Here is a 15,543-nt window from a genome sequence, read left to right on the forward strand (position 1 = left end):
GTTTGACGCGAGCGCGGTACGTTACATGAATATATATCATTCAACAATGTGGGAAATGGAGACGGACTGGCAAATTAGAAATTGAGATGAGGAAATTAACTGAATAGCACCCCTTAATGAGAAACTGCAAATGAATACATAATTTTAAAAGTTTAGTTCATCATAGAGTGCGAGCACACAAGGGACTAGTTATGATGTAAATTAGTAAAGTTTATCACGAGAAAACGTGAGGAGAGCGGATTACGAAATTTATGGAGGCACCGAAATAGCAAAAGTGAAACTTCCACCGAAGGGTGATAGTATGCATATCCCGTAGATCAGGTGCGAAGTGTGATTAGTTGGGTTGTTAGCAGTTTATATTGTTTGCGGAGAGGTCATGACGGCAGCGGTGCACCGGCCGTCTGGGTCGAGAGGACGTCCCGGCGCCGCGCCTGCCTCACCACCGACTGTTTCAAACGCACGATTTATGCCACTCAGATAACCTGTACAGTGGGTACATTAACAAGGATTAATGGCGACGGATGAACGACGGCTCCTCGAACGATGTTTGCAGTTTGGCGCAAGTGTTAAGAGTACTTAAGGGGGCTGTTAATGCTTGCTCGAGCTTGTTGTTTATTTGAGGGTTTATCTTTATTTTAAACATTGAGTTGAAGTTTCTACTTCTAAGCGTTGGTTATGTTCATTGAAAAGAGTATTTTTTGGGAAAATCAATACCTAATGCTTATTTACTTTAACTTATTATAAATCCATGAATGACGATTGCAGTAAACATCTTAACTTATCTGTAAACATTGTGATCTGAATTCATGTACAACATAGTAAGGTTAAAAGATTTTCAGCTGTGGTTCTTTAAACAAAACAATTCGTTGACGGCATCGTAGAAAAACTCATACAACAGAATGTGTTGTAGTTTGTCCTATCTCACGTAATTTGAGTTTTCTACCAGCTGGTGCTACAATCAAAACTTTTTACAGCTGCAGTTATCTTTATGACACGAGGCAAATCTACCAACTTGCAACTTGAGTGCCGTATAAAAGGAAACAACTTGCATCTCTGATACATGCTGTTGTAGAATATTCGCTACCTTCATAAATATAAACACTTTTCAACTTTACGTTTGAATACTAACTAAGAACTTCAATTACTGAATGATTTAGGAGGTATTTTTTCCAGTTCCTCTAGACCTCATTGAAACGTCGTGATCCGGATATAGCAGTACGTGACTTATAGCTTATGGGTCGTAAATAGCAATTAGAAGGCATACCTTCGAAGATATTATACGACGTAGATCCCCTTCTGGAGTATTAACGCGTTCTGAGAGCCCGTCCTACTAAATTATCGATGTAACTGTGAGTTAGGTATTATTCGAGGGGATTGACGGGTGTCGCTCGGATGTCGAGGCTGGCGCGAGTGCCGCGCGCTCGCCATGTCCTTGTTTTTGGGTCGCGACGTACTGGAACAACACAAAGTAATCAGAAGCTTCAGCCTCTAAGTAAACACGAGTCTGCGCTGACCCGGGCGCTAATAAATTCTAAACTTTTGACACGCGCGCCCCGACAAATCAGCGAGGCCCCTTCCTTAATTACTCCGGGAGCCGTCTGATATCCGGACGTACGCATACTTTCCACGTTTTAACGAGACCACAAAATTATATTAACTTAATTATATTTTTTTTGGCTTCCGACAATAAATGGAACTCATCTCTTGCCGTCGGCGGACCCCAACCAAATTACGGACGAAATATTGAATTGAAATGTCCGGTAGACGCCGCGCCGCCTGCCCGCCACCGCTCTCGGTAGAATGAAAGTAATCTGTGATTTTATATTTGCACTGTTTTTAAAAATAACGCAATGAGAGAAACGTTTTATATTCGCATTTAATTTTATTCACTTTAATGGAGTTTTAACGTGTTTTATTTTCTCTTATACTGCTCTGTGGAGATAAAACTGGTTTATTGTTACTTGCAGATTTAATTAAATTGCCGTAAATTATTGAAGCCGTGAATAGTCATTGAGGGCAGTAAATGTAACAGATGCCTCGCACGTAACTTACAATTAAGTTCTAAATTAAAATAGCTTCAAAATACCTATTTATAGCTAGAGTTTATTTAATTTTATTCGACGAGTTAATAACAGTTTGTTTGGTACATAAGTGAAGTGCTCTGGCTAGGTACCACTATAAAACATGTAATCCACACACCACCTTTGGGACTAGCCGACTGACAAACACTCACTCATTTCACCTTTATTTATTCTAGTCCCAGCGTTTTTCATTTATTATTCCATTCCCCGCGGCCGATAGATATTTATTGATATAATTGATGAGGCTTTTGGTAATCAATCAATGTGAATCAAAAGTAAAATAAATGGTATTGTTCAAAACAATAGTTCTATAGAGCACTTTGTATATTTGCCAGATTATATCATCGCTTCTGGAGCTACACTAGCAAACATTTTAGTACGAAAATGGACTTGTTTCTAGAACAATAGGAATGTTATTAGTACTAAAGATGTGTTCACATTGTTTTGTATTTGTGCATTTTAATACAGATAATAGGATATCCGTTGAAACATAATGCATTTTCCGATACTGAAAGCTTCATTGTAATCCTTAAGAGCAACAGAGCAGCGGATATTGCCGTAATTTATGAATTTAATCTCTTCTGTCTGTAGGTTCACCTGCCTGGGTTTAACTTTGAAAAGCACTTTTGCGTTGTTGTTGACTTTAGAAAATAGACGATAAGCTAGCGCAACGACTTTTCTGCGGCTTCAGTACTTTGTAATTTATTTGTATCTACTTTTTTTCATGTGAGCAATGGCTTTGGAGGTGTGTATAAATATTCTAATAGATAATGTAGGTAGCTTGAGACTATTGGGCTGTATCTATAAGGTGCAATCCAGAAATAAAAAAAATACAGTATATCGTTAAGTAAATGATCAAATTAAAGAGCTTGCAAATAAAAACCACTGGACTAGATCAGTAAAATAATCATCCCGATACACAGAGAGAACAAAATAGTAGGTATATTTTAGGGTAAGTCGTTTGCGGGTATTGCGTAACTATGGTATCGTGGGGACTAACCTGTTTACTTATGCATGGCTGCTATCTTTCACCGTACTGTTTGCTCTCCCGGCTCGGCGCGGTTTTAAGGGATACCGACACTCTTTACCATGCTTGTAACTTAGTTTACTGTAAAAGGAAACTGAGGGATTGCGAAAAGGTACGGGAAAATCTCTGTTTTTAAGTGATTTGAGGACAACGTGTTGAGTGCAGGAACTTTATACAAGTGCGCTTGTGTTTGGTGCTTAGGAATAATTTATGCGCGCGTAAATTGTCAGTAGTGGGTGCTTGTAGTACATAGCAGTGAAGAAAAATGTTAGCACGTGTAAGGGTTTTTAATTACGCACAAAAATGTACTTAATCTAGTGTCTATAAAGAGTAGACAGAGCTTGTTTTCTTCATTTATCTAACATTTATTTTCTTCAAAATATATTTGAACATTGTTGGTATTTTCTAGACATTAAGATAAAACACTCTACATGAGACACCCTCGCGTCAGTCTGGACACATTTATATTCTGATATTTAGTTTATTAATCTCGCTATGCAACATTTTATTGCGTTACAAAACGCCATTTTGTCTACAATATGCAAAGTGCACAGAACAGAGTGCATTTAATTGTACATTGTTTACGAACTCTATGCAGGTAAAGTCTCAGTAATAAGTTTTGAATGTAGTCGGATTGTGGATGAATTATTTAGCGAGTTTCACTTGTGTTTCCACCTGCTTGTTTATTTACGACTAGTTAATAAAGTTTACGATTATTTTGTTTAGACAAATTAATTATAAATAAAACAATAAGTAAATAAATACCTTTCGCATATTTAATTATAGTTAGCTTTTACACGTAAATATTTAAAATAATAATTAATTCTAAATATGTGAAATATTTCTTTTTTAACAAAGTTTTTGCTTTGAAAATTGGTAAACAAAAATAAAATCTATGGTAGCTAGTATGTACAAAGTTCCTTTGCTTCATCCAGATTCAGCTCGCGTCCTGATGTTTGCCGGTTGCGAATACAAACTTTTTCTGATGAAACTCTTTGATTCAGTGCCCATTGAGAATAGAAACGAAGGGTACCCGTAGTTTACGTAGCTTTCGGTAGCTATAGACAATTTGTCCGAGATCTTTAAACCAGATAGGAAAAATAATCGACAGAAACCTTAATTTTATTCATAACTCTTAACTTTGGTGTTGCATGTTTATTGACTGTTTTTATATTCAAAAGGAAATAAAGTTAACATGCCATTTTCAGCTTAGATTCCCTAATGTTTCAGCGCAGTCTACATTGGCCATACGTAAAAACGTTAATCGTTTTTATATAAAAATAGATTAAGGTATTCAAATCCACAAACAAGCTAACTTATATCACTGGACTAAACAACAAACAAAAATACTAACCGTTTTTTCTTTGAACTAAATAAAAAACAAATAACACAGCAATTGGGCCATTACCACTGCAGGCTTGATTGAAGAAAAAACAACGGAAAAACACCCACGCGACCGGAAATTACTTATTAATGTATGAAAGGGTGGCTTTTCAAAGACAATGAAACCGTACAGACCTACATTGTATTCATAGTAATACGCGTCAATGGAGTTTGTATATTGTGGGTAACAATATTACCACAGAATGTTATAATTGTAATTTCATTTACAAGTCTCTTAGCCAGCGGTATCGAGATTTTCGCCTCTACGTTAAAGTTGGTCCCGCTCAGTACACCCAACTTTGTAGATTCCCCCTCGATTTAGGACAAAATAAATGGCATCGGGAGATTTAAAGGAGGTAACACTTATTAGGGGTAACCCGCCTAACTCCGAGCTGTAATTTGCCAGTTCTGGGTAAATTTAAAATAACTTTTAGCGTAAAAACGTGAATGTTTTGATCTTTTGTAGAGCCTGTCTAGAAATTCAAACCGTTTGTTTTTGTAGTCATTCGTACGAAGAACTTGATTTTCCTATTCAAATAGGCTGTGTTGCTTTTCGCTTTTGAAGTTTCCAATAAGTCTATTTGAGAGCTATAGAGGCTCGACAACCGGAACCGAAGGCCTAACGAAGGTACTTGTGTATAGAAGCGAAGGTTCCACTGAGACGAAAGGGTCTCTTCATCCCGCCAAGCCCTAGATTTGTCTAGCATTAGTCACACTCGACTGCTCTTCAATAACTACTTCAAAAGGCGAAAATATTCCCTCTTCTTTCAGAATTCTGAGGTTCTTTTCACTTTAACTCAATTGATTCATTCAGATTTGATAAACTAAATTCAATTTCCAAGTGATTATGATTTTCAGATTACAGCTAATATTTTTAGAGTTCAATAAATTCAATGAATTTAATAAATTAGGACGTTAAAAGGCATTTTTAATTTATAGATAAAGTTTCATTGAAAATGATCTTATGAAAAATGTTGGCAATTCCAATTTCATTGAATTCGTGCGTTTGATAAGTTTTATTTTAATAAATAATACAACTGTCAGAAAATCAGATTCCCACGTCGATGTGAGAACAATAAGTATTTAGTTTGTGAACTTATCTGAGATAAATTTATGGCTTTGAGAGTAGAAAGTCACAGTTAGTTCTAGTAGATATCACTGATTTAAGAGTGTGTAGATAAGAAGTAGCGGATAAAGGTAGGGTCTGACTGTTCTGGTTATCAGGTGGAGTGCAGATTTCCTCGTATTGAGATGTCCGCTTCGCTTAAGGCGTGAACAGTGTGAGGCCGTGCTCGGAATACATTTGATGTAAAAGCTCTACTTCGCCGACGTCCGTTTAACCTCAACCAAACTCTTTGGTCGTGATTCTTGTATTGTTTACTTCAGTGAGTTTACGGCCTTGCCACATTTTTTGACTGCGACTATTAAAATCAGTTATATGTACAGATGGTAGATGGAAGGTAGGTAGGTATATGTAAAGACTAATCGTTCATTCTAATATCTGCTAAATGCTTGAACAGGATATTAAAGTAATCACATGTGTAAACTAAATAGCAATCGATTCATTGAATAAGCATAATACAAGGAAGCCTATCTAACATTGTTTTTAAAGAAACAATAACTAAATAACAATTATTACTGCGAATAAAACTGCACTGAATAGCTAGTAAGTTTATAATAAAAACATAAATGACTTTGGGAAACTCATGCGTGGTTTTCTGATTCCAAACTAAGCAAAGCTTAGATGACACATCGTATTCCATCGCAGGGAAATGTGAGCAGTCATTCAGCAGTGACAATACATTTGTCACCTGAAGCTCAAGCCATAACGCCTCGTCGTGCCTCCGCAGTCGGGTAATATAAGGAAAACACACCGTCATCCATCATGTTGTTGTGGCCCATCGTTTATCTCTATCATCCCATATGAGTCGGAATGGTCAAGTGACGGAACCACCGGATTCAAGCTGTTATGGGGTTCAGTTTTTATGGAGACCGCCATTCCTTTGTGCTCTTAGTAAATAAACGTTTTTATGAAAACTATAAAGATATTTTTAGGCCGCCATCATGTACCAGATAAACTTTTGATATTTGACTTGAAATAGCATATTCCTGTGACATTATTAAACATTCTCCTTTATTTACATAGAAGCGCCCTACATCAAACAAACCCCTTTACATAATGACATAATATGTATTGTAGGTAATATAATTTTCGTTGACATTTTTGACTTTGATATCGAGCGGCAGGGGAGGGCGAAAACCGACACATTAACTATGAGTGACAGGTTTACTCACCCGTCATCCAACACTCCAGAAACGTGACTAACACTTTTATACTCCCACTTATTTTCATTAATTAAACCATTTATTATTTTCCACTTTATTGTATCTAAAAAGTGGTACTTAGAAATTGACGACAAGCGCTACTTCAGATAGGTAATTAAATCGATTCGGTACCAAATTCAATTTCGCACTTCAATTATTTCTTTAGGCGTTTCGTATCGGTGTTCCAGATTTTTAAGTAGATTTACAATATATTAAGAAGTAATTTTATTCAGGAACCTGTTCTTGAGTACTCAATTTCTGTTGAAAATGATGTGTCGGTGCGTTAATGATGATGACTGGCACAAAGAAGCTTTTACGTAGCGTACGGTTATTGAGATACCGCGACTATCTCAAATTCGATCATAACTAGATTGGCAGAATAACAAGGAGCACCGGTGATATTGTGTGCTACAATAGACTGTTATGGCTTCTCTATGAAACAAACAACGTTTGGATAAGACAGGTTTCAAGCTGCGTCTACGGATTGGAAAACGGCTTTCCGCTAGTTGGAGAGACAATCTCGTCAAAGTTGCGGGAAGCCTTTGAATGCGGCTTTACATTGAATGCATTGGAAAACTGTATCCAGTCATGTATTTTATCGTGAAGTATATCTTTACCTCAAGCAACATGCATAATAAAAACCTGACCTTTGAAGAGCGTAATAGAATAATGTATTTGTCTCTTGTCGTGGTAGACAATAAAGGTTAGCTTGATTGACAGTGAGCTCCCCTATGGTATAGTTTATTGTACTTTTGTTGTAAGTTATATCCAGTAATCTTCTCAATATAAATGTACTGGCCCCTAGCGTCACACAGTCTTAGGGGGCTAGTTTCCTACATTTGTTCGATAACACATTGCTTGCGGATCTGACCGCCCGTGAAGAAATTAATTTTTACAAGAGCCCCGGCGAGATAATACAGTTTGTCGGTCCCCCGGGAACTGGTGAAAATCTCTTGAACAATTATTTTATAACGGAAGTTTTTCATGTTGTTATTTTATTTGATTGCTTCTGTTCATTGGCTGGATCGAGGGACCAGTTTGTAATGGGCTCGTTTAATTGTATTTCTATTTATTTTATCATTTTGTTTATTTCGATAGGCTTGGAATTTATTTTTCATTTTTAGTATTTGTATACGAGTTTGTAATGTTTGTATACCGGCAGATATAATAACGATCTTTCTAGCCGCTTGAGTTTTATTTACCTGAAACAATTTCAATTGCTAAGCAAGTGTTAAAAACTACATAATAGTAAATAGAATAGAATATTTACTTTATTACTTTCTCGAAGAAAATGCGTTGGTTTTTATTAAACGCCATAAATGTAAAAGTGATCTATGGTGCGATCATTTGTCGTGTGGCGGGCGTGCTTCGTATAACGTGGGACGTTCGAGCCCTCCTCTCATGTGGAAAAATTGCTCGACCCTTTGTACCGGCCCGCTTATTCTGCGACGTTATGACTAACAGCCAATATTAAAAATAAACCATTCTCGAGGCACACTATTTTTTACGTAATAAAATAATGAGGGGTCAGCCAGGTCACACAAAACAAAGAGACGTATTATAAGGTGGTGTTGCCATAAACACGCAAATCCCGTGTCGAAGGGCTATTTATGTAGACGTTTGATCGTAATCTGTCTATAGCAACATTTATATTTTCCGTTATATTTATAGGTGCCTCAAACTGCTAGAAACTGAAAGTTATTGTTTCATTTAATAATAATGAAAGGGTTTCCTTGTTCTATTCCTTGAAACTTCTAAAATCTTTAGCTCGAAAGTGAACAAAATTGTACTTTTATTACAAAAGTTAAGCGTGCTATTTTATGTAACGCTGACAAAATCTTGGGCGTAAAAAAAGATCTATTCATGAGAATGAGTTCCATTCACGCGTAGTAAAAGTATTCTCCGCATGTTCGGATGATATTCCAGTCGTGCGGTTTCTAAGATATACAATATCACTTTGTTACGCACACAAATGTTCAAGGTAAATAGGCAAAGTGCCTATTAGAATGCGGATGGGGTCTCAGCCGAGAGCACAGATAGTTTGTCATAAAAATCATAATAGACACACATATTACACGAACTACCTGTCGTGAGGAAGCATCCTTTTCAAAATAATAACATAATTCGATGTAAACATGAAGTCAGACGAGGAATGAGAGTTCACAACCTTTTAGCAAGTTGTGTAGTAACAAATGGTACGATTAAACTAATTCAAGCGTTTCGGGTGAGTCGGACATAATGTACGGTTGTAGGAGGCCCGCAGGAGCGCGGTGTAATTGTCCGTGAACACGGCCCTTCTGTGTTTCCGTCTAATTAATATTATAACACGTTCTTAATTCAATCACGTTTCCGTGTTTGTACGCTGAGAGGCTCACTTCTAAAGCCACGGTGGTACATATTTCACAACTTGTTGAAATACGTTGAAAGTTTACTTATAAGATCTCAGTAGAACTTGTTACGGCGGTCCTAATGCTGGAAGTGCCCAGGGAATGAATCAGGTCTCATTAAATTAGTCCGCGCCCCTCGAGATTATCCTGAACGAGAGTTCTTCTCATATTTTTTAATTTTCGGACTTTATTTGCGAAGCGCTCTGTGTAGAAGTTTCCGGGAAAGTTAGTATAACGAGAACTGTATGTCATGAATGCGTGCAGAAACATGTGCTCACATACATATATTACATTGCTTACATATTTGAGTATCGCAAACGTTCCGTGTCTGAACAAGATAAAACGAAGGCGGAACTTCAGTTTCTGTTGTTTATCTCCCGTCCGTCTGTTACCGGCTCATAATTTACAAATCGTTTGACTTACAGTCATGGAAATTGGAATATAAATTAGTGTTTTCGAGTTGGAAAGCTGAGCGAAAAATATGGAGGAAAACAGAAGGCTTAAGAGAAGATTACACGGAAATTATGTGGATTCTATCGGAAAATTTGAAAGTAGACGACTTAAAGCTCAGTGCCTTAATAGCGAACGAGGCTAGAGTGAAATTGAATTTGATAAAGCAGGGAGGATTCGAACCAAGACGTTTTACATTCCGACATGTTTAGTCGGAATCGTTCGGATGCCTGCGCTCAATATAAGGCATTGCTTTATATCGAGCCTCCTTAGAACTATAGTCGAAGGTATTTCACACATTTGCTGGTACATTTCATCGTATAAACTCCAGATATAGTTTTGTGATCGCGATAGATCAAGCTCCGGACTCCAGGGAGGGGCTACGTCATAATTGATTGATTAATCCGATTGCCTCCGAAGAAGTTAAAGCTGTGGAGCTTAAGTTGAAAAAGTAAACAGGTGGACTTTGTCGGAAGTTCTTACTGCTCTAACTCTGGCAGGAAGAGACACGCGATAACAAAAAATAACGAGAAAAAGGAAATTATATTGGTAGGTATGTTTGTTTAAATTGTTACAAAGTACAAAAATGAAGGAAAAGAAGGTTTCCTTTTTATATTTCCTCGAGATAAAACTCGAAAGCTTTTCTTTTTCGTTGCCTTATACGATTAATGGTGTTACACGACATTCTTTGTAGAGGATCTTTGCTAAATTGCTTGATGAAATATATCTCTGTGAGGTCACTAGTTGCGATGAGTGGAAAACATTGTGAACATTCACTGTGCCGTGTTAAATACGTAACTCGTGTTAACGTAGTTTAATGTGTTGGAAGGGACCATTACAACAAATTAAAAGCTAATTTATACAAATGAATGTGACGCGTGTCTACTGTTTACTAATAGCGCTTTTATACACCTTCCAATACTTTGTCCAAAAATAACTTAGGTATAGCATTATAAGTTACTTATTTGACCTATATTTCGTCATTGTCATGGCATCATATCTGAGGTACCCACTGGCTTATCAAAGATTATAAATATCTCGCTCAAAAATGTAAAATGCCGGCCAATGATGGGCACCTGATGTCGAGATCTCCCGAGGGTGGCTATCCCTAATTGTAGAGTGTCACTCTACGCGTTTTCAGTGACGCCATAAATTTAATATGCGAAAACGAACGATCCCACCTCACTCACTTGTTGTGTTCATTCAAATGTAACAAAGTGCGGCCGGTGATTGTACCACTGTATAGAAAAACTGTAAATGTTCACCTATTTCAATTACGCTGGTTACTATCGTAAAAAGGAATGTTTTGTTCATTCATTTGTTCAATAAAAGTGCGCTATATTGAGAGATTTTGTTTTTATTGTGATGGAATTCCAATAAAATGGTACACATGCATGAACTTTATCTAATTGCTTTTTGTTATGAAGGTACTCTCGCCAACATTTCCACAACGTGAAAGCTAGTACAAATACATACACACGGAGACAATATTATAGCTGCTATCTTCAATATTTTTCAAAGGACAGTTAACATCAAATTATGTCTTACGAGCGTTCGTCAATACCGAGATTGTGTTAACATCAACCAAATATTAATCTACTACTCCATCAATATCAGAGTTATTGTTTGAGTGAAAATTAATTCAGCGTGCCTACAGTCCAGGTCATTTAGATGACGCGACTAGACAACGCCACAAAGCCTTCACTCAAATAGCTTAGCAAGCCGAAAGCTAAGATGATTTATTACGAAAACCCCAGAGGGCAACGCAAACTCTAGTTAATAACTGGCTGAATTAAATTTAAAAACAGTCACTTTTTGCCGTCTAGATAAGAGTGTCAAACTCTTTTTTGTTTTTTAAGAAAAACAAGATAAAGTTCGAGCCATTTCAAATGTATTTTAAGCAAATAACCAGCAATAAACATTAGACTAGACAGCACTATTTACATATTATGTCTACTACAACCATCAAGAGTAATTTAAACAAATATTTTTCATACACAATCTCAGACGAGATCATAAAAATATCTCACTATTAATCTTCCGATGAAAATTATGAAACAGAACGCTTTAGCTTTTTAATTTTCGCACAGTAATGGAAAATGCTATGTTGATATTTCACGGCCAATTTACGGCGGCGGCAGCTGCAGCCTTTCACCTCGTTTCACCCCCGGCCATGTCGACACTATCTACGTAAAATGTTCTTTATTTCAGTACAAATTTTATTTGCGAGGGGCCAAATCTTTTGTTTGAGACCGAAGTCAACTCTTAGGCGGTAAAAGCGGCAGATTATAAAAATAGGTCAAGTGTAGAGGATTCATAACGTATAAACAGTTTCGTAGTCCGCCTCGATATGAATACATTTGCGCTGTTCGGAATTCCGGAGGGCAGTATTGACGTTTGCGGATGTAAACGACGTATGCTAGAGAGCATAATTCATAGAGCTCACCTAGACTCCTAGAGGTACAAACTTGCCTATGAATTATATCGCTTTTTCATTCACGTCACGTCGCCGCTATTTTAGTAGTCGTGTGTGTGCTTTGATTCACTTAGAACTATGTGAAGTATTATATGAAACGACATTTACTCCTACATAAAATATTTCACAGCCCTCACATACATCATGTTGACAAAATGGTAGCAGTCCAAATTCCTTTTTAAATTATAAAATAGTTTGCTGCACTAAAACTCAGGAGTAAACGGAGCACGTAGAGTGTATCTTTAATAAGTTTCAGTTGTTTATTTTAGTAAAAGCTGACAAGGTGCTGCATCACTTATCATCCAAAGCAAGTTTGAAACTTGTCCGACGGAAAAATTGTGAAATGGAGGTTGTTGAATGTTAATAAGTTGAGCTAAAGAGTTAGCGATGAGATGACAACATGGTCGGGCATAATGCGATTTGATGAACATTTATCCTGCAGAGTACCGCTCTTGTTGTACAAAGTTGCGACTGTTTCTGCTCTAATTGAAAATCCGTTGGAACGGACAGGGAGGATAATGCGGGGATTACATTGTTGCTGATTTTTGTCGTGCGGTGAGAATGGCATCTGTGGCTTTGTCATCTGCAAATGAAGTCCTCGGTGAAAAATCCAAACGAATAAAATCAACATTTTCCACGTTTTTATGACGCTACGGATGTGCACAACAGCTTTTAGCTTTTGTGAAAATATCCTAAAACCGATAAAACTTGCGGATTCAATTCGGTGTTCGTCCGTCCGTCAAAACTGTCGTAAAAAGTTGGAATTTGGTGCACAGTCAGGAATTGTCAACCAATTTCGAGCTCGCTTATTTATTGACTTTTGGTTTTTATTTCACAAAAAAAGTTGATTTCCTATTCTATTTTCATTATCTTGTATTGTATTAGGAAGTGATATTGTTATTAATTATTTAGAAAGCCGACATGCCTCTAATAAATTAGATACATTAAGGCCATGTATCCTCCACATCTCGGTAGCTTGTAAGCTAATAAATATAAAGACATCATATTTCAGATACACCGAGTTAAAATCTCAAACAATAAATTGTGGTAATGAAGCGTGCTCGTGAACAAGGGCTCTAACTACCGTAATTCATGAAACATGAACATGTACGTCATGCAATTTGGTCCATTTTCGTGTAATTGCGACGGGCGACGATAAACGCTACGAAATGGTCAGTCAGAAACGGCGAGTGCTACTCGTACATATAATCCACTTATGTACTTACCGCTCTATGGTATGAAAGATGACGTGAACACTTTACTCGTCACTTTAAATCCTCAAAGTGAACGCTACTTGTACCGACATTTTCCTCTTCACACTCTTTCTCAAAATGGTATTCTATTTTTAGTTTGGTTTTAGGCACCACAATTCAATAAGGGTTTTAAAGCAAGTAGCGTATCTAGAGCAAGCGGAATATCTAGAGTGACATCAATATTTACTTTTAAAATCTTTGTTTTGTTTCAGAACACCTAGGAATTGACAGATTGCCAAGTTTGGTAGTAATCCATCATAGAGCTCACGGCGTTGACCCACAGTGATGGATAGTTCATAGTTTTCCAGTTAAACAATACATCACAATTGTTGCTCGTTATTTCCTCATTTATTTTTGTTTTTTCCTGGAGTGAATGAACTTTAACACGGAGGCAGTTTATCTACATCTAATGTATTGAATTTTCGTGATCTAAATTATGCATGCGTCGTAATAGATTATCGAGTCAGCTATCTGACATTTTGATCAGTTTCCATTAGCTACCTTTTGTAACTACATTATTTGTCCTCAATTCGTAGAAAAGAGAATTTGATATATGTAAACTAAATCATTTTTCTCTATAGCTTCCACACATCTCTGATGAATACTAAAGCATGTAGGTATATTACTGTCTTAAGAAAGTAAGAAATGTAATATGTTTTAAAAAGAAAAAATATATGGACTCTATGAATTATTCTGTCTAACTGACTTTATTAAGAAAACGAAAGAAAAACAAAAACGCATCAAGTCTATACTAAACAATTTTATTATCTGTTAAGCGAGCGTCGTTTTATGGACCAGCTTTGCTTGGAGAATTTGTAATTAGCAAAATGAAATCAGCTTCGTAGACTAACATTTAATTAGGGGTCCGAAGAACACTGCCTCTGTAGTTGCCGTACAATAACGTTTGCTTTGTTTTATGCAGTATATTCTTACCTAGAAGATAAAAACTAATTTGTTTTGACAGGAAATATAACGCGCTTTCGAGAAGAAACTCGATAAAGGGGTTCCGCGAAAGAAAATAATAGTCGAAATAGCTCGCACGAGATTATAAACTTTTCCCTTTTACTCATAATGTTACTTCAGATGATAAAAGTTGGTATTTTCATTGCGGATTGTAACCATACTCGTATTTAACTGTTCGCTTGCCTTACACAAATAACTTAAACAAGTATTAAATAACATTTAATAAGTATATTTATCTCTGAGAAAATATGATCTAACTTAATCTACATTTATTATTATGATTATTTGAACAGAAATACCTCGGGAGAGTTCGATCTGTTCTCATTGTTTGTAATTGACTAGCAAATTGAGTTATCTATTGAATCAGCCAGACAAATGAAGCGAACAAAAACTATCAGACTTGGTTTTATCGAGGCTGTATTGTTTGCTCATAAAACTACGAGGTGCTCTTCGCAAATGTATAACCGATTCACGGGACCGATAACTATTTGTACTGTATATTGATACTATGTTTGCGGATGACACAAAACTTAAAATTGGCTTGCGGCTCCCACAGCGCTGAGTTTCTCTGAAAATAGATTTTCACAACTTTTCCCAATAATATCCTGTACGACAAATTATTCGAATATGTTACAATCGCGCATAATTTCAGAATAACGAATTACAAAGAAGCGGTGTTCTCTGAAAATAAAAAGAACCTGGTTAACATTTATGCTAATAACTTGGAGCCGTAAAACAAACTATAAGACGCTCGAGTGGCGAGGACTGCGAGGAGGAGAGATTCTCCTCCCTCATGTTCCATAAAGAAATGCAATAAAACATAAAATTATGGTCCGCTTCAATGAAACTGCGTGAAATTCTTTTTTTCCTTCCATTGTTCGTATCGTTTGCACATGGCTGTGTTTGGGAAGTTGTGAAAGGGTGCAAGTGAGGGCGTCGGATCCGGCAGCGTGGCCCGTCCATCCGGCACGGGCCGGTATCTTCCGGCATTTCCCCGCTCCACAATCTCTTTTCCCCCTGCTTCATTATTCGGCACCCGGCCGGGCGGCGGGGCACGGGAGGACGACAGTGTTGCCACTTTGTCACTTAACACCCTCTCCCATTTTTAATGATAAAATTTTCAGTAAAAGTCACGGAATTCTTTGTTCATTTTCTTTCATTTTCAGGTCAATTGTGTCCAATATGAACCTTTAAACTA

This window comes from Anticarsia gemmatalis, chromosome 1 (genome assembly GCF_050436995.1).
Source record: "Anticarsia gemmatalis isolate Benzon Research Colony breed Stoneville strain chromosome 1, ilAntGemm2 primary, whole genome shotgun sequence".
NCBI classification, from domain to species: domain Eukaryota; kingdom Metazoa; phylum Arthropoda; class Insecta; order Lepidoptera; family Erebidae; genus Anticarsia; species Anticarsia gemmatalis.